This window comes from Notechis scutatus, chromosome 10, assembly GCF_049901735.1.
Source record: "Notechis scutatus isolate UNSWTSFEM ecotype Mainland chromosome 10, rNotScu1.2, whole genome shotgun sequence".
Classification (NCBI taxonomy): domain Eukaryota; kingdom Metazoa; phylum Chordata; class Lepidosauria; order Squamata; family Elapidae; genus Notechis; species Notechis scutatus.
In genome coordinates, this window is record NC_142018.1 from 423,709 (window position 1) to 450,080 (window position 26,372).

Genomic DNA, 26,372 nt, shown 5'->3' on the forward strand with positions numbered 1-26,372 from the left:
AAGCATAGTTTATAAAATAATCTCCTTTAATGTACTACCAATCAATGACTTTTCACCTTCAACTGCAACAATACAAGAGCACCCAACAGATATAAACTTAATGTAAACCACTCCAAACTTGAATGCAGAAAGAATGCAGCAACAGAGTGGTCAATGCCTGGAACACACTACTTGACTTTTTTGTCACATCCCCAAACCCACACTCCTTTTTCCTCAAACTAACCACTATTGACCTCACCCTTTTCCTTTAACTCCTTTAATGCAGTTATTCCTCCTTCCCTTCCTTTTCCCTTTTGTGGCTCTTTCATGAACAGGTAGTCCTCAACTTACAACAGTTCATTTAGTAACCAAAGTTACAGCAGCACTGAAAAAAGGGACATAATCGTTTTTCACTCTTAGAACCACTGCAGCATCTCCAATGGTCATGCAATTTACACTCAGATGCAACCAGTTCATATTCATGATCCTTGCAGTGTCTGCATGTGATCTCCTTTGTGCGACCTTTTGTCAAGCAAAGTCCATGGGGAAGCCAGATTCAAGTAACAACCGGATGACTAATTTAACATCTTGCAGTGGCAAGAAAAGTCGTAAAATGGGGCAAAACTCACTTAACCCACTTCTCATTTAGTAACATAAATGTTGGACTCAATTGTCTTCGTAAGTCGAGGACTACGTGTAATTTCTCTGTGCTGCTTTGCTAATTAACAAATAGCCTAAAAATAAATAAATAAAACATTGGAACTTTAAAACTTGTTTATGGCAGCTGGCTTTATCCAACGGCCTTGGTTTGCCCCCTTGCTTGCTAAACGAGCCCATTTCCCGGACTGGCACAGCCCATCGACTTCAACTGCGGGGGCGCGCAGTAATAAAATATGAAATAAGGCAATCCTGGTTAACCTTAACCCAACAAGGAGCGCATTATGTCAAAGCTTCCTTTGGCCGGCAATGCAAAGTCTCGGGAGAAACGGGTGCATTCAATCACGTGTGAAAGCAGTCCAGGTCTAGCCAACCCAAGCGGCGAGGCTGCAGTCGTCCAACCCACAGTCCGGTTCATAGTAGCTGCGCTCCACGGGCGAACGCGGTCGCCGCGTCGACCAGCCGCAGCAGCCCCGGCAGTTTACGGGCTGAAGGAGCGGGGGGCGTTCCGCTTCCGCCGGGCGGTGGGAACCACCCTGCCTCCCCCGCCCCTCCCGGCTGTCTCAGGCGAGGAAGGGGGATCCTGACCGCGGGGCTTTTCCGCAACGAGCGGCAGCTGAGACGCGCCGCGTTCCGCCCCCGCCGCCCAGCAGGAGAGGAGAGCAGGTTTGCTGGGCTTGCAGGGTGGGGGCGTTTGCTGGAGAGGAGGGGGTCGCCTCACGGCCACGATCTGGCCTTGGGTGGAACCAGGTGTTCCCCAAGCGGGGCTCCTTTTCTCCGCAACGTGCTTTGCAGGTGATCTGGTTGTGTAGATCCAGACGGTGCGATGTCTGGAACCTGGTTTATTGGGGCAATGATGGTTATTCTCTGGGTGAACTCTAACTTCAGTTCCTAAGGCAGGGCTGGAAGTTGGGTTTTTGTGCTCATTTCTTAAAGTTCTTGCTGTCGGGATCCCTTCCCACTTTTAAAAACCCTCCAGGGCCCCAAGAGAGCTTTTGTTTGTATGGGTTATATACTGATCGATATTTACCGTATTAAAAATTAAAACTGATATATTTGCTACTGCTTCTCACAATTGTTGGATGGAGTTTTAATATTGCATTATTTTTCAACATAGACTGGGGAGTGATTTTGATTTCAAGGACCCCTAAATAGGTCATGGGGGACCCCAGGTCTGCATTTTAAGAAACATTGCCAGACCAAACTGGCTCAGCAGCATCGCAGGCCATGCTGGAGGTAATCTTATTGTAATGGGTGGGTCACAACTGTATTTGCAGGACAGCAGCAAATGGAAGTAGCTGTGTTCTCCCAATCCCTGAAGCTGGGTTACAAAACATAAGTGTTGCTCTTTCTCATATGGGGACAAAACAAATAGACTACCTTATGGCTTCTCTCTTGTGCTGAAGAACCAACTGCTATATCGGAACATCCTACTATTTTTCCAACTTGACAACTTCAAGATGTGTGGACTTCAACTCCCAGAAATCCACAGGCTGGACTTGAAGATGTCTGGACATCCATTCCCAGTATTCTCTGGAATTCCCTGGAAGAACTTCAAAATGTGCAGACATCAACCCCAAAAATTGGCATCTTAAACTTGTCCAGTTGGAAAAACACTGATCTGGAGTGTTGTGTGAACTGAGTCTCTAGGACTATATGGGGTGGTTCCAAGTATAGGGAACTGTATCCCATGTGCTTGTCTGGAACTGGGCCAACAAACTGGACCAATTCCCCAAATGGAATAGATTTCTTCACTTCCAAAACTATGTCACAAAAACTCTATCTAGTTTTGGTCACCATAATATAAAAAAGATGTTGAGACTATGGAAAGAGAGCAGAGAAGAGCAACAAAGATGATTAGAATTAATTAGAATTCTTTATTGGCCAAGTGCAATTGGACACACAAGGAATTTGTCTTGGTGCAAATGCTCTCAGTGTACATTTGTCAAGACTCAGACTCACAAGGTACAAAATTAGAGGACTGGAGGCTAAAACATATAAAGAGCAGTTGCTGGAATTGGGTACGTCTAGTGAAAAGAAGGACAAGAGTTTAGCAGTGTTCCAATATTTGAGGGGCTGCCACAAAAAGGGGGTCAACCTATTTTCCAAAGCACCCGAAGGCAGGACAAGAAGCAATGGATGGAAACTAATTAAGGAGAAGATCAACCTACAAATAAGGAGAAATTTCCTGGCAGAGAGAACAATTAACCAGTGGATCAACTTGCCTTCAGAAGTTGTGGGCACTCCATCATTGGAAGCTTTTAAGAAGAGACTGGACAGCCATATGTCCAAAATGGTATCAGGTCTCCTGTTTGAGTAGGGAGTTGGATTAGAAGACCTCCAAGATCCCTTCCAACTCTGATGTTCTATATTTTAAAAGGTAAAGTGAGGATCTTAACCCTTGCCCCCTCCTGTCTATTATTTTTGTCGTGGGATCGGGGAGGGGGAAGATGTGTGTTCTTTCAAACACAGCACTTCTGTGTAACCATCACCCCTGTCCTCACTTTAATTTCCTAAGAGCAAATATTTACAAATCCCAGCAACATTCTTTCAAAGAAAGACAGAATTACTAGCTGGCCTTTGGCTTTGCTATAAATCAGCTTTCCATTTACTTTATTATAATTAAACCCCTTAAAACATTTTTTAAAAAATATATGAGGTGGAGAACCTGACTGGCACCCTAAAATATCCATTGGCACACTGGTGTCTCTTCCTAGAATTGGCAGCTCTTGAGTTAATATCTTTTCTCCAATTGTTTGGCTCCAGGTCCTAACCTGGAGCAGTTCCAATTTCATCCTGGCAAGAAGGGCAGGAAGGAGAGTAGTAGAAATAAAAGGCTTATCCCATATTTGGACAGGGCTTCATTTAGCATTTGGGGACTGGTGGTGGCCATTCCGCAATCTCTTTTTGAGATGAGTTTCACTCATGGTGATGACCCGGGCGTGTCTTGTGTTATTTTCTGGGTAGTGGCCTGGCTTTGTTCTGGGGTATGAGGGTTTTTTTTTTGTTAATGTCTATGGAGATTCTCTGTCATCCAGGGCATGGTTGTCCCAAAGGTGCTTTTTCAAACGGCAACTTTTTTCCCCCTTGAAAACTTCTCATCCTAAAAGCTTCTTCAGTTCTGACTCTTCAGAACTTCAGTCCAGTTGTCTTTGGAAAAGCACCTTTGGAATTGTCTTTTGATGCTTAACTGAGCCTGGAGTTCCTCCTTCTCTTATGAGTGATTTTTCACCCAAACACTGACAAGCATGGACCAGTTGAATTTCCCTGGTCAGCCAAGATAAGTTCAGTATTGCCACCTATTGGAGCTCTGATACTTAGTGGGCTTTCTAAACGGGGCATGAAATCCAAATATTTTTGAGATGTCAAGTAGATGGTGACCTGCTGGTGCCAACCAGGGGTACTGGATGTACAGGCAAGGGGTCTTGTGTTTCATTTGCCGATATTTTTCTGTGCCTCACTGTCATGTTCCAATTTATTAGCTCTTTGGGTCAGCATCTCTGCTGTAAGCTTGGCACCAGAGAAATAGGTAGGTTTTCCTTTCCTGTTCTTTCCATAAATATATGGAATTACTCCAGTTAGAAAAATGCTCTAGTTTTTTGGTACCATGAAGCCCTTATATTGGACCTGAAGTATGATGTAAAGGTCCTTGGAGAATACAAATTGAATGCGTAAGTAAAATGTAAGATTCAACTCTTTCCTGCCAAGGAGAAAAGTGGTGTAATTAATATGCATGTATTTATTTGAATATTCTTTTTTAAACAAGAAGAATAGAGAAAGAATTTCTTCATTTATATTCCTTTCTCTTTTAGAGTTATTCAGTTCCGTGATGCTTTCAGTCCATTCCATTTCTCACTACCTTCTTTTCTGTTAATGGTATACAGTAATTATCGGACAATTCTTATTTGACTAATGACACCTTTTCTGGCAGGGCAAGGAAGCTTGAGCCGTGCATGATAATGAACGGAAAATCAGCTATCTCTGACTGAATGTTTAGTGGTGTTGAATGACCGGCTGACTTGCATCCCATTTTATGAAGGAGATAGCCAGAGTTAATCATTGAGAGGCAGAAGTTTCAATGGATGAATCCAGGATGGTGAGGATTAATCCGCATCTTCACAAGATATATTCTTTCCAAGGAGCTGTGTGTTGAATCTTTGGGTGATAAAACTCCCAAGGGGCCTCAGTGGCTCCCAGGGAGAGTGCTAATGACCAGATGACTTCAAAGAAATATACAATCCTTCCATCAAATACTATCCTTTTATCCCCCACCATTCAGTCTCAATTGTTGGTACCTGTCCTTCTATTCTCCCACCTCGCCATCAGAACTGATGAAGCTTCTTGGTGAGAAGTGAAACATTTTCTTCTTTCTCAAAGAAAACAGTCCAGTTGCCTTTTGAAGGAAAAAAAAGCCCCTTAGAGACAATCTGCTTGATGTTTGCAGGTCCCCCTTGACATGATGGTTTTCTGAAGCATACATGCCAGTTTCTCAGGGATGGTTTTGGACTAGGCCCATCTTGGCTGGCATCTGCATTCTCCTGGTCAGGAGAAATTTTTAAAAAATCCACTTTCTGGTCAACATGTATTTTAGATGAGCAAACAGTTCATGTTATGCTTATTTGTGGTTGCAGCTCACACCCTGGTCCTGTGTGGAAATGATGACTATTGGAAGATGGATAATTCTTACTTTTACATACTTAAATGTGGAATGAAAGCCTCCCTATTTTATCCTCACATGGCAATCTTGTGAGGTAGATTAGAAAATGGAATATCTACCTTCCTTATGAAACTCTTTGTGGTGAACACCCTTGTCTCACCTCATAGGCAGTTTCCTTCTCAAGTTCACATTGTTGAATTGGTAAGAACAAGTATCTCCACACACATCTTAAAAATAATTACAGAATTTTTTTAAAAAATGGGGATGGTAGAACCTTTGTCCTTCTTAGTTATGACACTGTCCTTCTGCCCCTCTCCCATTGCACCCCTCTAGGAAATAAATGAGGGAAATAAATAGTATCTTGGTAGCTCTCAGCACATCCCTCTGTGAATGTTTTAACAATACTCCTTTAACATCTTTGGTTATGTCTACACGTCTACCTTGACTTACAACAGTTCATTTAGTGACTGTTCAAACTTACAATGGCACTGAAATAGTGGCACTGACCATTTTTCACACTTATGACCATTGTAGCAGCCCCATGGTCACATGGTTTACAGTGTCCCAGAGTCATTTTGTGATCTTCCGACAAGCGGAATCAATAAGGAAGCCAGGTTCACTTAACAACTGTGTTACTAACTTAACAACTGCAGTGATTCATTAACAACTGTGGCAAGAAAGGTCGTGCAATGTGACAAAACTCACTTAACAACTGTCTTAGCAATGGACATTTTGGGCTCAAGTGTGCTTGTCAGTCAAGGACTACAATGTAAGTGATGATGATGGTTCAAGGTCATCTGCTCTTATACTGTTCCCTATATAAAGACTCTAGACCAGGGGTGTCAAACTCAAGGCCCGCGGGCCGGATACAGCCCGGGAGGTGTTAGATCTGGCCTACGGGCTGGCCTGGAAACAGCAAAGGACTGGACCACGGTGCCTCCGCTAGCAAAAATGGGGCTGGTTTTGACCACCAGAGTGCTGCCAGAGGGCCCAAAATGGGGCCTCTGGAATGTTGCAGGAGGCCGACCTTGACTCAGAAGGTTATAAAAGGGAGGAAATGTAGCATATTTTACTTTTCAGGCTTGCAGGATTCTGCTACTATTAGCCTATGTCAATAATTTATAGTTCTAGTCTTTCTGTAGAGTCAGTTTCTTGATCTGGTCTCTCTCTCATAAGGTGATCAAGTAGATCAAGTAAGTATTAAAAAAACAAAATCACAGAAATGTACGTCTTTCTATTTTTATAAGTGTATAAAACCATATGTGTGGAGGTGCGGTCCCATGTCACTCCCACCCCGGCCACGCCCCCTCCCCCACTGACACCCTGGCCTTCCGAGGTCAAACACAACCCTCAATGAAATTGAGTTTGACACTCCTGCTCTAGAGACCATCATATAGTCTTGGGGAGATTTCAGGGTGGGGAGATTTCTATTTAATGCCACTACTCTCAGACAACAACTTGAAAATAACTTCTCAAATCAGTATAGTTCTATGCTAATATGCTATAACAATACTTAGGATTGGAACTTCCTATAAAGATATTTTGGGGTGGTGGCTCAGTGGTTACAGATGCTGAGCTTGTTAGCTGGAAAGACCTGAGCACAGCACAATGGAGTGAGCTCTCGTTCCTTGCTCCAGCTCCTGCCCACCTAGCAGTTGAAAAGTATGCAAATGTAAGTAGATAAATAGGTACCATGTTGGTGGGAAGGTAACAGTATTCTGTGCACCTCAGCATATAGCCATGCTGGCCATATGGCCATGGAAATATCTTCAAACAGTGCTGCCCCCTAGGCCAAGAAACGGAGATGAGCACTGTGCCCAAGAACTGGACATGACTGGATAGGAAAAAGTTACCTTTTTATAATAATATTTTATTTGGATTAATTTTAGTAACTAGGTGCTTAATTATTTTTAGACTCCTTTATACTTACTGTTTTTCTCTTATACACATATACATACATACAGAGGGATGCAATATTTCTTTTATTAATATTTCTTTGTATTTGGCCTCAGGGTTGTAAATAAATAAATTTGAATTTGGCCTGTCCTTGCAGTATCCAGAGAAGAAGCATTTGAAAAGAACAAACCAATCATCCAGAGGCACCAAGTCTGGCCCACTGGGAGTGATCAATATTTCAGGTGGTTTATCACCTTCTAAACTCTGCTGTCCAGCTGCAGGCTATGCATTTTATCTGCCCATTCCTAGGTAGCATCTCTGGATAAAGCCTTCTACATACCATTTCCATAGCACAGATACTTAGACTCTAAATCTTCAAGTGGTTGGCTTGGAGCCACTTGATTTAGGAGATTCCAGAATGTTTTTCTGGTACTAGACATTCTGGGGATCCATATTATTGAACTACGATAATCAGGACAAGCAAGCAACCAACCACTGTCTTTCTTGTCGTTATTCATCACCTTGCAGTGCTCCAAATTAACATAATTTTCATCTGTATAAGATATGTCTATAAATTGGGTGTCTTCAGATTGAACTAGCCATAAATAATAAACTCATTTTGGACTAAAACAAAAGCAAGACAGGATGTGAACTACTAATGTTTGAATAGTAAGAAATCAGATTTCAGACTGATGTTCTTACGAAGTCAGAATAAGATGGGTTGTCTTAAATCAGCCAACATATTCTTTCAAGTAGCATGTTTGCAGCTTTGTCAGTCTATGCTTATATATTGTGTGTGTTGAAGCAGTGGTTTTGTTAATATTTAGTAGTTATTGATCTCTGTGAGGAAGAAGAGCAACAAAGATGATATGGGGTCTGGAGATTATACCATATGATGAATGATTGAGGGAACTAGGTATGTCTAGTCTAATGAAGGACTGGGGGTGGTATGATAGCAGTCTTCTAGTACTTGAGGAGCTGTCACGGAGAAGGGATTGACCTATTCTCCAAAGGATGAAAGATTATTAAAGCGAAATTCAATCTATTTGTTTGTCAAACATGTACAAGACAACGCCCCCAACTACCTCAATTCCAACTACTGCCGGCCTCAAATGCAAACTACTCAATGCAAGAAGCCTCGTGAATAAAATACCTGAATTTCTCATCCTCCTAAATATGGCTAACTTCGACATTATATTTGTCTGTGAAACATGGCTCAATGCATCTCTCCCTGACTCCATTACCACAGTAAGAGACTATCATGTTTACCGATCAGATCGTGAAAATCGTCGAGGAGGTGGTGTTGCTATATTCTATAAAAAATCCTTACATCTAAAAAATATCCAAGTTACCCAGGAGCTTGCCCTTCCTGAAACCATCATCTGTGAACTATCCTTAAATATCACAATTCGATTCTTACTATGTTACAGAGCACCTGATTATGACATCGAACATGTAAACAAGCTAAATACATTACTAACATGGGCTGCATCCTGCCCATACCCTTTTATCCTTCTTGGTGATTTCAATCTACCTCATATTGACTGGACCCTAAATGACTGTACAACTGAAATCATACACACAACCTTCTATAATGCTATTACAAATCTGGGACTGGAACAACTAGTAACCAACAACACTAGACTAAACAACTGCCTTGATCTCATCTTCTGCAATAGTTTGAATTTAATTTATGGAATACAAACTAAAGAACCCTTTTCCAGTAGTGACCACAATATGATTGACTTTTGTCTCAACATACGTCCACACAAAAATCACCACTATGATGTAATCCCCAATTGTAACTTCAAAAAAGGCAACTATGATCTTATAGACAACGATCTCTCATCCCTTGATTGGCAATCTCTATTCACTGGATGCAATACTGTTGAAGACCATTACAACATATTTTTACTTGAAGTCAAAAGAGTCATCAAACTATATGTTCCAACAACAACTCCCAAAACAAAACAAAAAAGCAGATTACCCATATCAATAAGGAAACTTCAATCCAAAAAGAGATCACTCTGGTGGAAAAACAAATCTGGTCACGTTGCCAATTTCAAAAACCGATACAAAAATTTATGCCACCAGATAAAGACCGAATGCACCAATTATCACATTAAACAAGAGGAAAACCTTCTAAGCACCAGTTCCACCCATGCTTTTTACAATTTTATAAACAACAAACTAAAAGACTCAAGGTCCATCCCTCCCTTGATAGGACCTGATGGTAAAGACTGCAACGACGACACCATTAAATCCAACATCTTTAACACATTCTTCGGCTCAGTATTTGTAAACAGCAATGGATCATGCCCAGTATTTCCTAGCCGTACCACAGATAACAACAATGATCTAATACATATCGATTTCACAGAAGACAATGTTGAAAAATCACTACGCAATCTAAAACCATCTCTATCTATTGGACCGGATGGAATATGTGCCTACTTCTTAAGAAAGCTATCCACTGCCATAGCCAAACCTCTAAGCATAATCTTTGAAAAATCTTTCAGAACCAGCTCCTTGCCTAACCTATGGTCACAAGCCACAGTCATCCCCATCTTCAAAAAGGAGACCCAAGCCTAGTTGAAAATTACAGGCCAATCTCCTTATGCTGCGTCACCTGTAAAGTCATGGAATCAATTATTAACCAATCCATTATCCTCCACTTAGAGACAAACAACCTACTCTCCAATAAACAATTTGGTTTCAGAAAAAACTATCCTGTAATCTGCAACTCTTACACTGCAAAAACATATGGACGACACAACTCGACCAGGGCAAAGCAATAGACGCAATCTACATAGACTTCTGTAAAGCCTTTGATTCAGTGGTACACGACAAACTACTTCTAAAAATAAAATCCTATGGTATCTCTGGACAACTGAATAACTGGATAGAAGCATTCCTGTCAAACAGACAACAAATGGTCAAAATCGGAGCGTCCTATCAAATCCAGTACCTGTCAATAGTGGTGTCCCCCAGGGCAGTGTTCTAGGACCAACTCTCTTCATACTCTACATAAATGACCTCTGCGATCATATTAAGAGCAATTGCGTTCTTTTCGCTGATGATGTAAAGCTGTTCAATACCACAGACAATACTGCTACCCTTCAAAAAGATCTCGACTATGTATCTGAATGGTCTAACAAATGGCAACTTCAAATCTCAACAAATAAATGCTCTGTCTTACATATTGGCAAAAAAAATCAGAAAATAAAATACAAGCTGAATAGTCAAGAACTTGTTGATGACCCAAGCTCTGTAAAGGACCTTGGAATACTCATCTCTAATGATCTAAGTGCTAGAGCCCACTGCAACTACATAGCCAAAAAGGCATTAAGAGTTGTTAACCTAATCCTACGTAGCTTTTTCTCTGGTAATATCACACTACTAACCAGAGCATACAAAACATTTGCTAGACCAATACTCGAATAGAGTTCATCAGTCTGGAACCCTCATTACGTATCTGATATTAGCACAATTGAGAAAGTCCAGAAATATTTCACAAGGAGAGTTCTCCACTCTTCTACTCGTTGTAGAATACCTTATGCCACCAGACTTGAAATTCTAGAACTAGAAAACCTTGAATTACGCGCGTCTCGGTCTGACTTAAGCATGGTATATAAAATCATACATTGCAATGTCCTACCTGTCAATGAATACTTCAGCTTCAACCATAACAACACAAGAGCACACAATAGATACAAACTCAAAGTAAACCGCACCAAACTTGATTGCAGGAAATACGACTTCAGCAACAGAGTGGTCAACGCCTGGAATACTCTACCCGACTCTGTAGTTTCTTCCCCAAACCCCAAAAACTTTAACCTTAGACTGTCTACTATTGACCTCACCCCTTTCCTAAGAGGTCTGTAGGGGCGTGCATAAAGCGCACCAACGTGCCTACCGTCCCTGTCCTATTGTTTCTCTTATTCTTTTATTTTTCTTATATGTACCGATTTCATGTATTCACAACTATGTATACGCTTATACTTATTATCTTGTAAACAATTGGCAAATCAAATAAATAAATAAATAAATAAATAAATAAATAAATAAATAAATAAGTATGAACATAAACAAGCACAAGGGAGTAAATATAGATAAATGGGGATAGTAGGCATGCTGGTGCACTTATACACGCCCCCTCTAAGGACTTCTTAGGAATGGGGTGAAGTCCATGGTAGACAGTTTGAGGTTGAAGCTGTGAGGGGTTGAGGCTGTAACAACGACGTTGGGTAGGGCATTCCAGGCATTGACCACTCTGTTGCTGAAGTCGTATTTTCCGCAGTCGAGTTTGGAGTGGTTTACCTTGAGTTTGTATCGGTTGTTTGCCCATGTATTATTGTGATTGAAGCTGACAGGCAAGACGTTGTAGCAGACAATTTTGTGAACTATGCTTAGATCGGACCACAGGTGGCGCAATTCTAGATTGTCCAGGCCTGAATTTTTGTGAGTGGAGGAGTGGAGAACTTTTCTAGAGAAATACCTCTGAACACACTCAATTGTATTAATGTCCGATATGCAGTGCAGGTCCTAGAATCTAGAATCAAGGAGAAATTTCCTGACAGTGAGAACAATTAATCAATGGAACAGTTTGCTCCCAGAAGTTGTGGGTATTCCACCACTGGAAGGTTTTCTGGACAATTATTTGTCCAGAATAGTATAGGGACTCATGCTTGAGGAGGGGGTTGTAGTAGAAGACCTCGAATGTCCCTTCCAACCCTATTAATCTATGTTCTATGTTGTAAATATACATGTGTACCTTTATAAATAAATATGTGGTTCTTTTCAGGAGTTAAATGTCTATGGAGATTTTCAGTCAGCCAGGTAATGGTTGTAAAAACCCATTTGGCACTTTTCAGGTATTGCGAATGGTGACTGGCTTATCAAGCTTTAAAAAGTAATTCTTCAAACCTGTTCAAAGGATGGGACTTCTGCAAGAGTTAAATAGTGTCTCCACAACACAGAGACTTGGAAGATGCTGATTTACATTCATTGAATTTATGGAAAATTCAAGGATTGTATGATTGTTTTGGAAATCAGACTGCAGGAAGAGTGGTTCTGGACAGGATGGTCCTTCTGCCTTTTTAGAAAAATGCCAGGTGGTGGGAGAAATTCACCAACAGCAGCACAATTTGGAATCCCAGCAGGCTATAAAAAGTGTGTACTCACTTTTGCTTGTTATCCTGACTCTCAGGGCCCCAAAATAAATATAGATGTGTGTCTGGGTCAGAAGATGGAGAGGTACTATTCACCTCCTGTAAAGAAAGAGCCCCATTCAAGATGTTGCTTGAAGTGTTGCCCTTGGAGTCAAACTTCATTTCTAGAAAGAGAAGAAGCTTTGTTGTTAGCTTAGAGGTATTTATTTTCTGAGAAGTGAGTGGCCAGCCATGTCTGCTGCACAGTGCCCCCCTGCCAGGAGTTCTCTGCTGGGGGCCCCTTCTCATTCTCAGAAAGGAGGGTTGCAGAGCACCCCAAGGAGAAGGAGCTTTTGAAAAGACACCAACAAGCCAACTTAAAGGCTGGGTTTTGAAAATGGGACAACAGAGTAACTAATTAGAAAGGACTTCATTAGCAGGTCAGAAGAATGTGGCATTAACATAAAACACAGAATAACAGGTTGGAGGTGATTATTGATTTTCACCAATAATATAGGTAGTCCTTGACATATGATCACAATTGAGCCCAAAATTTATGTTGTTAAGTGAGTCATTTGTTAAATGAATCTTGCTTCAGATGATAAGTGAGTAACATGGTTGTTAAGTGAATCTAGCTTTCCCATAGCTTGTCAAAAGGTTGCAAAAGGTGCAAAACATGACCTTGAGACCCAGCAACATAAATCATAAGTATGAGTCACTTGCCAGGCATCTGAATATTGATCACATGACCATGATCATAAAGGTCATTCATAAGTGTGGAAAACAGTCATAAGTCACTTTTTAGTGCTGTTATAACTTTGAATGATCACTAAATGCTGTTGTAAGTTGAGGACTACCTGTAATCAGCGGTGGTTTTAAGCCAGTGTTTCTCAAGCTTTAAGATGTCATCACCCAAGACTAGGCATGCACGCCCCTAACTACCTCAATTCCAACTACTACTGGCCTTAAATGCAAACTACTCAATGCAAGAAGCCTCGTGAATAAAATACCTGAATTTTTCCTCCTACTAAATATGGCTAAATATGGCTAAATTCGACATTATATTTGTCTGTGAAACATGGCTCAATGCATCTCTCCCTGACTCCATTACCACAGTAAGGGACTATCATGTTTACCGATCAGATCGTGAAATTCGTAGAGGAGGTGGTGTTGCTATCTTCTATAAAAAGTCCTTACATCTAAAAAATATCCAAGTTACCCAGGAGCTTGCTCTTCCTGAGACCATCATCTGTGAACTATCCTTAAATATCACAATTCGATTCTTACTATGTTACAGAGCACCTGATTATGACATCGAACATGTAAACAAGCTAAATACATTACTAACATGGGCTGCATCCTGCCCATACCCTTTTATCTTTCTTGGTGATTTCAATCTACCTCATATTGACTGGACCCTAAATGAATGTACAACTGAAATCATACACACAACCTTCTACAATGCTATTACAAATCTGGGACTGGAACAACTAGTAACCAACAACACTAGACTAAACAACTGCCTCGATCTCATCTTCTGCAATAGTTTGAATTTAATTTACGGAATACAAACTAAAGAACCCTTTTCCAGCAGTGACCACAATATGATTGACTTTTGTCTCAACATACGCCCACACAAAAATCACCACAATGATGTAATCCCCAATTGTAACTTCAAAAAGGCAACTATGATCTTATAGACAACGATCTCTCATCCCTTGATTGGCAATCTCTATTCACTGGATGCAATACTGTTGAAGACCATTACAACATATTTTTACTTGAAGTCAAAAGAGTCATCAAACTATATGTACCAACAACAACTCCCAAAACAAAACAAAAAAGCAGATTACCCATAACAATAAGGAAACTTCAATCCAAAAAGAGATCACTCTGGCGGAAAAACAAATCTGGTCACGTTGCCAATTTCAAAAGCCGATACAAAAATTTATGCCACCAGATAAAGACCGAATGCACCAATTATCACATTAAACAAGAGGAAAACCTTCTAAGCACCAGTTCCACCCATGCTTTTTACAATTTTGTAAACAACAAACTAAAAGACTCAAGATCCATCCCTCCCTTGATAGGACCTGATGGTAAAGACTGCAACGACGACACCATTAAAGCCAACATCTTTAACACATTCTTCGGCTCAGTATTTGTAAACAGCAATGGATCATGCCCAGTATTTCCTAGCCGTACCACAGATAACAACAATGATCTAATACATATCGATTTCACAGAAGACAATGTCGAAAAATCACTACGCAATCTAAAACCATCTCTATCTATTGGACCGGATGGAATATGTGCCTACTTCTTAAGAAAGCTATCCACTGCCATAGCCAAACCTCTAAGCATAATCTTTGAAAAATCTTTCAGGACCAGCTCCTTGCCTAACCTATGGTCACAAGCCACAGTCATCCCCATCTTCAAAAAGGGAGACCCAAGCCTAGTTGAAAATTACAGGCCAATCTCCTTATGCTGCGTCACCTGTAAAGTCATGGAATCAATTATTAACCAATCCATCATCCTCCACTTAGAGACAAACAACCTACTCTCCAATAAACAATTTGGTTTCAGAAAAAAACTATCCTGTAATCTGCAACTCTTACACTGCAAAAACATATGGACGACACAACTCGACCAGGGCAAAGCAATAGACGCAATCTACATAGACTTCTGTAAAGCCTTTGATTCAGTGGTACACGACAAACTACTCCTAAAAATAAAATCCTATGGTATCTCTGGACTGAATAACTGGATAGAAGCATTCCTGTCAAACAGACAACAAATGGTCAAAATCGGGAGCGTCCTATCAAATCCAGTACCTGTCAATAGTGGTGTCCCCCAGGGCAGTGTTCTAGGACCAACTCTCTTCATACTCTACATAAACGACCTCTGTGATCATATTAAGAGCAATTTGCGTTCTCTTCGCTGATGATGTAAAGCTGTTCAATACCACAGACAATACTGCTACCCTACAAAAAGATCTTGACTATGTATCTGAATGGTCAAACAAATGGCAACTTCAAATCTCAACAAATAAATGCTCTGTCTTACATATTGGCAAAAAAAATCAGAAAATAAAATACAAGCTGAATAGTCAAGATCTTGTTGATGACCCAAGCTCTGTAAAGGACCTTGGAATACTCACCTCTAATGATCTAAGTGCTAGAGCCCACTGCAACTACATAGCCAAAAAGGCATTAAGAGTTGTTAACCTAATCCTACGTAGCTTTTTCTCTGGTAATATCACACTACTAACCAGAGCATACAAAACATTTGCTAGACCAATACTCGAATACAGTTCATCAGTCTGGAACCCACATTACGTATCTGATATTAGCACAATTGAGAAAGTCCAGAAATATTTCACAAGGAGAGTTCTCCACTCCTCTACTCGTTGTAGAATACCTTATGCCACCAGACTTGAAATTCTAGAACTAGAAAACCTTGAATTACGCCGTCTTCGGTCTGATTTAAGCATGGTATATAAAATCATACATTGCAATGTCCTACCTGTCAATGAATACTTCAGCTTCAACCATAACAACACAAGAGCACACAATAGATACAAACTCAAAGTTAACCGCACCAAACTTGATTGCAGGAAATATGACTTCAGCAATAGAGTGGTCAATGTCTGGAATACTCTACCCGACTCTGTAGTTTCTTCCCCAAACCCCAAAAACTTTAACCTTAGACTGTCTACTATTGACCTCACCCCTTTCCTAAGAGGTCTGTAGGGGCGTGCATAAGCGCACCAACGTGCCTACCGTCCCTGTCCTATTGTTTCTCTTATTCTTCTTTTATTTTTCTTATATGTACCCATTTCATGTATTCACAACTATGTATACACTTATACTTATTATCTTGTAAACAATTGGCAAATCAAATAAATAAAATAAATAAAATAAATAAAATGTATGGACTTCAACTCCCAGATTTCCTTTACTTTAAAAGTAGAAAAAAGCTTGAAGCCCCCAAAGACTACAGGTTGCCATTCCTGCAGTAGAAGACTCTTTTCTGGAAAAGGGTAGCACCATAACAAACATATATGCCAAAAAAACAAAAGCAGGATGACTGACATATGTTTATCTTGCCACCTCCTTAACTTCAGGCCAACTTTCCAAACTGCAACTTGGGGGTGAAGGGGAAGAAAAATCGGGCCATAACACAGAAGCCAAAAAATTGGTTGGCCCACTCAGAGGGTTCTTCCCTTAACATTCTTTCCAGAAGCTTAAAGCCTGTCCTGCCTTCTTGAATTATAACCCCTGCCTGAAAAAACAGGAGCTTTGTAAAAGGACAAATATCTTTATTGAAAATCTTTCTTTTCTTTCTTTCTTTCTTTCTTTCTTTCTTTCTTTCTTTCTTTCTTTCTTTCTTTCTTTCTTTCTTTCTTTCTTTCTTTCTTTCTTTCTCTTTCTCTTCTCTCTCTCTCTCTCTCTCTCTCTCTCTCTCTCTCCCTCCTCTCCCTCCCTCCCTCTCTCCCTCTCCCTCTCCCTCTCCCCTCTCCCTCTCCCTCCCTCCCAAGGTGGAAAACCTATCCAGCACACTTTACTTGAATGGGAGAAGGAACACAGCAATAATAACAACCTCTCTATGTGATAGGTTGGGCTAAGAGAAAGGGACCGGCCCAAAGTCACCCACCTGGCTTTCATGGCTAAGGCGAGACTAGAATTCACAGTCTGCCACTTTCTAGCCTGGGGCCTCACCCACTACAATAGAATAAACAGAAGAAATCTTTCTCTTCCCATTTTGAAGCAAAATGTTGGTCAGATTGGACATTTATTCAAGTTTATGTAAAAACACGATCCTGGGGATGGGGAAGGGGCATAATTTGGAGAAGTGCTTTTTGGAAAGAGAAGCAGATAATTAGCCAATGGACTTGCTCTGTCTCTGTTGAACTGGAGGAAGCACATTTATTTTGTAAAGAGGCAAAGATAAAAAGCAATGAGATGGTTCTTTCTTCCTCTCCCCCCCCTAAAGATCAAGGCCTGCAAGTTGCCTTCTCCAGCTGTCGGACACCCCCCTACCCCACCTGTTATTGAATGCAACAATTCTCTTTATGTGGGTGATAATTAGAACTCCTATTACCATGGAAAGTGGCCAATGTGTCACTAATGTTCTGGATGGCCTGGCATTCATAAAGCCCAGTGAAGCTTCTCCTCAAGGCTGCGACCTTGAGAGGAGCAGATGGTGCATAGGAAGCCCAGTCTTACATTAGCATGAGAATAGCACAGGAGTGGGGTGCATGCATCGCCCATTTCTTTCTTTCTTTCTTTTTTTAATAAAGTTTTATTTGGGTTTTCACACATACAAAATACAAATAAAACATATTTTTTGAAAATAGCATGGTCCCGGGTTGAACTTCTTTATACAGACACAAAACTCAATTTCATGCTCCTTTTTGTACTCTATTCCATATCTTATACTATTCTACATTTTCTATATAGTTTTTCCCCTCTTTTAATTTTCTCAATTTTATTTTGATTATCGCATCTCAGTTCAAATCATTATATTTATACTTTTGTCTGTTCTGTTTCAATTTCAGATTATCTTTTCTCATTAAACAAATTTTCTCCTGTAGTTACTAATTGGAGAACGACACCTTTATTATATCTTTTAATTACATCCATTCAACTCTTATTTAAACTTCAATATATACCTTAAGGTTATGACCTTCAATATAATACATAATACATAACTTCCAATGGAATTCTGCTGGTACATTCTTATAATACACCCTATATTCTTAAAAAAAAAGATTATAAATATATGTAATTATAAACCCTCATTCCATTCCAATTGAGTTCTATCATTAATAATCATTAAAATCTTAACATCTTTAACACTTCTTTTCAATTAAATATCATACTTCCTTAAAGACACATATAATCTCCATAATAATTTTTCCCTTATTTGTCTTCACATATGTTTTGTAAATCATTAAATATTCATTTTGTTACATTTATTTATTGATAAGCATTTCACTGAATTACGATAGCTATTTTATCAAACATTTTAATCATACATTGTTTCATATTTTCTAAAATTATTTCTGTTTCTAATATAATAAGACTACGTATCCTCTTATGTACCTTTGCAGAATCCCTTTTTCCATTAAATTTTCACCCATTATCTCTAAATAGGCCCTGTTTCTCTATATTTTGTTTCTGTCCTTTATAACTTCTTTTCCTTTCTTTCTTCCCTCTCTTCTTCTCCCTCCCCTTTTTACCCCCTTGTCTCTCTACTTCTACTTCCCTCTTCAGCATTTCCCTCATCTGTTGCTTTCTGATTTTATACTTATTTTTCACTCTATTTTTTTGGGGGGAAGTTGTTTTTCCAATCTTAAATTTTCCATTCTCTTTCCCCCCTTTCCTCCCCCCCCACCTAAGATTACTTGTTCATTAAAGATGGCTTCTTCTTTGTCGCAATCTTCTTGTTCTGCAGGCATTTCTTGTTGTTTCTCATAATTCCAAATCTCCATTTCTAAAAACTGAAATACGAAGCCAAAAGAACCTCTCCCTTCTTGTGCATCTTCTTTGTACTTTTTAAGTTCCATTTTCAGTTCTTCTAAAAGTGGAGCCATTTTAAACAGTTTTAAACAACCACCTGATTGATTTTAGTCATTCAAATACAATAACCAAAAATCCAGAAATCATCAAGTAATCCAAATAGTCCCAAATTATTTCTTCTTATTTCTTTTTCCACTTTCTCTTCCTGGGGTTTTTGTTGCAATATTTCAGTTAAAATGTATCTTTTGGAAGTCTTGTTGAGATTTTGCTGTAAGTTCTTTTTAATTCCAGGTAGTCTCCTCCCTTCCAGATCCTGCCCTTTTATTCTTTTTCTCTCCTTTCCTGTTTTCAAAAGCTTTTGATTATCCAGAAGTCTTTATTATCCCTTTGACTTTTTATTTTCAGCATTAAATGCCTATTAATGTCAAAGTGGATTTTTTGCCAATTTCTTTCTTAAGTCTCTTAGCTATCAGCATAGGGAAAGGGAGAGAAGAAAAACCAAATCTTTTCCCTTTTCTCTCTCCTTCTCAGCTTAAAAATCTTCTTAGGGAACAATATTATATTTTTTTTAATAGTTTCAATTCCAAGGTACCTTATTTGTTGCTTTTGCTGTTTGACCCGGTCAACCAAAACTTTCTCTTCTTATCTTCCTCCTGCACATTCTTTTCCGGTCGAGTTCTTCTTTGTGGTGGTCATTTCTGACCACCGCTTCAGCCGCCTTCGGGAAAGGGAGTAATGACCAGCTGGGGAGGAAAGATGCGGCTCTCCTCAACCCTGCAGGCAGTCTCCCCCTTCTTCACCACCTCTATGGGGTGGCTTAGCCCCGAAACCAGCTGGCTGGAGCTGCTGGTGGTTGAGGGGAACTACAACCAGAATCTCCTTGTCCCCTTTATAACCTCATTTCAGATTTTGCACAGATGTTTTCTTTGTGGCCTCATTCATATCTCATGTTTGACTGTAATTATATTCCTGAATATGCTGATGACTGGAAAAACTATATCAGGGTTTCTCAGCCTTAGCAACTTTAAGATGGGTAGACTTCAATTCCCAGAATTCTCCTGCCATCCTGTGTCCTCTAGGAGTCCAGGTCTTTTCCTTGGCATGTTTCCCATCTCCCCGTCAGTTGAATGTTGCTTGTAATGATATGAGATACAACAGAGGACAATGGAAGCTATTTTAACGTGATTTATAATACAGATGCACAATATTTGATGGAGAAATTCATATTCAAGGTCAGGAATAATGGATTCTCAATGCCATCTTTTATCCTTGTTTTAGTCTGTAAAGGCAACTACCGCAAAACAGCATCTCAGCTATGGGATAGGTATTAAATGGAGGGCTGAATTTTTTTAACCCCCTGAATTCTGTGAAAGTTCAAGGGGAAATCTATTGTCTGTCTCTCTTTTCTTGTATGGTCACAAGAGCCCTGTTGAGTAATTGGCTTCTGTGGTTTGGCCTGGTAGTTGGAACCTTCTATCTTCTGCCTTTCAACATTGATAACAATGGGAAGGCGTTTATTGAGTGTCTGGTTCTCATTTTCTGAACATCTCCCTGAAGAGGAACACAGCTGTGCTGCAGAATTCATACTTACCCAAAATCTGTGGCAAAATGCTTAAAAAATAGCAGGGGAGAGTTATCTACCTATTCCTAATGGACATAAACGTTGGATAAAATGAAAAAGGGATGAAAATCTACAATACAGTGAATAGGAAGGCAGCGTTTGTAGGAAAGGTGACATTTGTCTCTTAAAATGCAAGTACAGGTAATCCTCAACTTACAACCACAATTGAGCCCAAAATTTCTGTTGCTAAGCGAGACATTTGTTAAATGAGTTTTGCCCCATTTTACGACCTTTCCTGCCACAGTTGTTAAGGGAACCACTACAGGCATTAAGTTAATAACATGGTTGTTAAGTGAATCTGGCTTCCCCATTGACTTTTGCTTGTCAGAAGGTCGCAAAAGGGGATCACGGGACCCTGAGATGCTGCAGTTGTCATAAATACGAGTCAGTTGCCAAGCAGCTGAATTTTGATCAGGTGACCGTGGGAACATTTCAAAGATCGTAATTGTGAAAAATGACCCGAGTCACTTTTTTCAGTGTTGTTGTAACTTTGAATGGTGACTAAATGAACTGTTGTAAGTTGAGGACTACCGGTAAAGAGACCTTATAGGTAGTTCTCAAGTTACAACCACAACTGAGACCAGAATTTCCACTGTTAAGAAGGGTGGCTGCTAAGTGACTCACACTCAATTTTGCAACTTTTTTTTTTGCCACAGGTGTTAAGCAAATCACTGCAGTTGTTAAGGGAATCGTGGGGTCGTTAAATGAGTCTGGCTTCTCTCATTTGTTTTGCTGGTCAAAAGTCAGCTGAGAAAGTCGCACAGAGTGATCACATGACCCTGGGACGCTGCAAACGTCGCAAACAGACGCCAGTTGTCAGCGCTTGAATTTGATCCTGCAACCTTGGGGATTGCTGTAATGGTCATAAGTACGAGGACCAGTCTTAAGTCACTTTTTCCAGGGCTCTTGTAACTTTGAAAGTTCACTGAAGAAATGGTTGTTAAGTCAAGGACTACCTCTATACAAGGTTTGAAAGAATACATGGCACATTTTTTAACAGGCTTGGGTGTAACTTATTCCTCTTCAGTCATATATTTAATATCTTTCCTTTTCACTTCCATTATATCTTTTAAAGGCTTGTTTTTATTACCTCAGCATTGACATCTAGCCTGAAGCCAGCTTCTCTTATCCTAGGAATGGTTAATTGCCAGACAAAGATGGGAATGAGATACTTACACAGGGGGAGCGATTTTGGAAAATAATAGATTTTTTTAGTGACAAATAATTTTCAACAATGTGTTACGCTGTGGGAGTGCCACTTTGGGAAATAATATAATGTTTCCATTTTTAAAAAATGAATATAACCATCTCCCTCAGTTGTATTTCTAGTCTTAAATATGATTTTTTTTAGTTCAGGTAGTCCTTGACATACAACCGGTCACTTTGTGACTGTTCAAAGTTACAACAGACCCACCCTGGGGCTACACACAATCCATATTTGAAGTTTTGGCAGCTGAGCCTCCCCACACGCATGGTCACAGGACTGCATTTTGGGTACTTGGCAAGCGGCCTCCATTTACAGCTGTTTGAGGTATCCTGTGGTCACGTGATCACGTTTTATGATGGTTTGCTGAAAACTGGCATTTATTTCTCTTTTTCAGCAAGACCAGCCTGTAAATAACCATTGGTTTGCTTAACGACTATGATGTTTATTTAATGACCACCACAAAAGAGATCATAAAGTTTGCTTGGTCACATAGGTGACCAGGTTCACAACCATCACAACTTAATGAATGTTTAAAATGTGCATAAAACCAGGTTTCATTACGGTCATAATTCGAGGACTACCTGTAGAAATAGAGGAGTTTTATAAGTAAAATGCAGGGATAAGAGTGAGAAACAGGTGTTCATGCGGCGAGTCTTTCAGTGAAAGACTCGGTGGCATTTGCACAGCTGGGTAATCTTGGTTAACTGTGGTGCCAACCCAGAACGTGGCTTAATTCACTGAGCAGCTCAAAAAGATGAGTCAATGCAGCCATCAGGCTTACCAAAGAATTTATTAGAGTTTGTGACATAATGGATTATTCTGGTTTGCTGACGGTCTTTGAAATTCTTGTTCAGGTCTTTAAAATTTGAATGATTTTGGTAGATACAAAAATTGGTTGTGGGTGTGTTACGAATGTTGCATTTGAAAAGCTGTGGTGAAAATGATAGCCTTGCTTTCCAAATGTTAATTTTGCCCCAAAGAAGGGGAAAAATTAATTATTTCAACTATTTTCTCTGAAAACAGGATGATGGGAAAAAGGAAAGCTTCAGTCTGAGACTAGCTGAGCCCTTTTGAGATGCTTTGGACAATACAGAATTTAGGGTATTTTGACTTTTTGGGAAATATTAATCTTGTCAGGATGAAATTGTGTTCCACAGTATATTTAACTGCAGTTGTTTGGAAAGACAGAAAGGAAGGTTGACTGTAATGGAGTAAGCAATTGTACAGGTAGTGCTTGACTTACGACCGTAATTGAACATGGAATTATGTTGCGGTCATTAAACAGTTCACCATGTGACCATATTATGACTTTTTACATGGTGGTCATTAAGTGAACACTGTAGTTAAGCAAATCCATTTTATTCAAAAATAGGTGTTTTTTGCCAGAAATTATACAAAAACATCAGAAACTGGCAAAAAACATTAAAAAATTATGGTAATATGACCGCAGAATGCTGCAAATGAGCTGATTACCAAGCAACTTCAAAATTGGGCGGTAAGAAGTACTTTTGTTGTGGAGATCTGTCGTAACTTTTAAGCATCACTAACTGGCTGTAAGTTGAGGACTATCTGCATTGCCACTTATGACCATAATTGAGCCCAAAATTTCTGTTGCTATGTGAGACATTTGTTAAGTGAGTTTTGCCTCATTTTATGACCTTTCCTGCCACAGTTGTTAGCTGAACAGCTGCAGTTGTTATGTCAGTCACACGTTGAATCTGGCTTCCCCATTGAGTTTGCTTCTCAGAAGGTCTCAAAGAGGATCATGTGAATCTGAGACATGATTGCAGCCGTCATAAATAAAGTTTATAAGTCGGTTGCCAGGTGCCTGGATTTTGATCACGTTACCACAGGAAAGCTGCAACAGTCGTAAATGTGAAAAATGGTCCTAAGGCCTTTTTTCAGTGCTGTTGTAACAGTCATTAAATGAACAGTTGTAAGTTGAGGACTACCTGTATGCCTCTCAAACACTGCAGTGTGTAAAAAAATTCTTTATTTCCAAACCACAGACCCTTTCTCTGATGAAGATTGCCAAACCTTTATAATAAAATAAACCTTTATAATATTATAATCTTTATAATAATATATAATCTTACAGTATAATATAGCATTCTCTATAATAGTTATAATTTTATTTGATTGCTTCTCATTTCCTAAATAGATCTATCTGAACTATTTCTTCTCTTTTCTCAATATTCATCCATTCCCGACGGGCTTCAGAAAGTTTGTCCAGACTGAGAAGCTAAGCAGGCTCATCTCTGACTAACATTTGGATGGGAGATTTGCTGAGGGTGTCTGGGACTTAAAGATAAGCTGGGATCTTATTCACTTAGAAAACAATTGCAATGTGGAAATTGATTTCATTCTGCTTAAACTCATTTGGCTTTCTTAGCAGTCTAATCTCTTGAGCTATCAGAAGAAAAGAAAACCATGCAACAGTGCTTCTTAGGCTATTTTGATTAGCAATCCATATATTTAATTAGGAAAACACAGGTGTATAGCATGGGGAACTGACTGGATTGGGAAGAATACTAGTGAAAAGGATCCTCGGAAGGCAGTTCATCAGGCCTTGAATGGCAGCCTGCAGGATGATGGGTCAGCCATAAAGAGAGATGCAGGTTAGGAGTCCTCAATGGAACCACCACTTCCAAGTCTTTGGAAGAATTAGTGGTATCCTTCTGTATTTGGCCAAGCTCTGCTCCAACAGCCTTTCAAGAGGCATTTGAAGGGAGCCCTATGTCCTTTGAGCTTCTGCAAGGGTAAGGAATTACAAGTAGTCCTCATTGTATAACCGCAACTGAGCCCAACATTTCTGGAGCTAAGCAAGACAATTGTGAGGTCAAATTTGCTCCTTTCTTGCCACAGTTGTTAAACAAGAGGGTAAGTTTCTCTGGCTTCCCCATTGACTTTGCTTGTCAAAAGATCACAAAAGGAGATCATGTGACTCCGGTCATAAATACATGCCAGTTGCCAAGCACCCAAATGTTGATCCTGTGACCATGGGGATGCTGCAATGGTTGTAAGTGTGAAAAACGGTCACAATTCACTTTTTTCACTGCCATTGTAACTTCTGATGGTCATTAAATAAATGGTTGCAAGTCGAGGACCTCACCTATCCCATCCCTTTTGGCTCTGCTCACTCTGGATATCTCGAGGTCTGACCAAATGGGGTTGTCAGAAAGTGCCATCTGTGAATGGTGCTTTAGCAACATGATCAGGTCTCTTTAAGCATAACTTTATTGAGTACATCATTTTGGCACACATGAGTTTGACTGTAAAGTCCATTGCAATCTCTTCCCAGGGCCGGGTTGGCTCCACCACTTTGAACAGCAAGCCTGGGCTCTTCCCTGGTCTCCTTTTCACACACTGCACAATTTTTCACATAGCTCTCCATGTCTTTCTTCATCCTTGGTCACCAGAACAGTCTCTTAACCAAATGCAAAGTCTTTAAAAACCTGAAGTGGCCAGCTTGTTTGGTGTCATGGCTCCATTGCAGGACTTGGACTTGTAGGTTTTCAGGAACATACAGCTTGTCCCACTTCCATGCTAGCCCTGCTCTCAACATTAGTTTACTCCCATGGGCTCCGAACCAGGTATTAGACTGTAATTTCTTTTTCATCTGTCAAGTCAGTTCACCACTGGGGTCTGGCAACTTCTTCCTTGCCTGTTGCCTTGTGGTCACTTGGGATGCTCGCTGCTTTGAGGGGATGATTGCATTTACAACATTTTCTCAGTTACTTTTGTACTGCAGCATGGAGCATAGGCTAGAAAGTTTCCCTCCCGCCGACGTGTACTTCAATTTGAAGTCAAATCTATTAAAGTACTGTGCCCAAACTCACCAAGACTGAGAGGTGCTGGGCAGTGTGGGAGAAGAAAGCTTTCACTGTGAGGTGGGCATTACTAACTTGGTGGCAGTTCCTTGAGGAAGTAAAGTGCCTTTCGAGGTGTGGACTCACCATAAAAGTTTGGAAGTGCTGAGAACTGCCCAAAAGCTCTCCCTGAAAGAGTTTTCTGCAAGTATAAGCAAGCACATGGCTGCAACTTTCCCTCTTTGTTTTTCTGGAGGAGCACAATCCCCACAGCCACATCACTGGCTTCAGGATGGATGACGAAGGGCTCCTTGGGGTTAGGGTGTTTTAGGACTGTCTCCTTTACAAACCATCTTTTCAGTTCCTCAAAAGCTTCTTGTCACTCCATCATCCAGTTTAGTGGCTGACTTGGTCAGGCTTTCCTCCCCCTTTATGAAGGAGGGGATACATTGCTTATAAAAGTTTGCAAACCCCAGGAAGTTCTGTAGCTGCTTCCAGGTCCAAGGGACTTGCCAATCTAATATAGCTTTCACTTTCCCCGGGATCAGTTCTATTCCATCGTGCAATACTTGACAGCCCAGGTAGTCCAGGCTGGTCTTGTGGAACACACATTTTGGTAGTTTGGCAAGCAGGTATACTCTCAAGAGCACTAATTTGGTGCACTAATTTTATGTGCTCCTCCATTGTTTCCTTGTAAATGAAGATGTCATCAAGGTACACTAGGACCCCTTTGTACTAGTGGACATGTAGTACCTCATTAATTAGCTGCATGAATACTGCTGGAACTTCCTGGAGCCAAATGGCATTACTTTAAAGTGGTAGCTTCCTAATGGGCAGTTGAAGGCTGTTTCCCACTCGTCGCCCTCTTTGCT

At 40.2% G+C, this 26,372-nt stretch overlaps 1 protein-coding gene across 1 annotated transcript in view; it reads left to right on the forward strand.

Moving 5' to 3' along the window:
• Positions 1-1,218: 1,218 nt before the first annotated feature.
• PAK3 (p21 (RAC1) activated kinase 3) overlaps positions 1,219-26,372 on the forward strand; it is a 228,586-nt gene continuing 203,432 nt past the window's right edge. The window contains exon 1 of the mRNA XM_087971945.1: positions 1,219-1,302. The gene's annotated coding sequence lies outside the window, so the exon portion shown is untranslated. The remainder of the gene's footprint in view (positions 1,303-26,372) is intronic.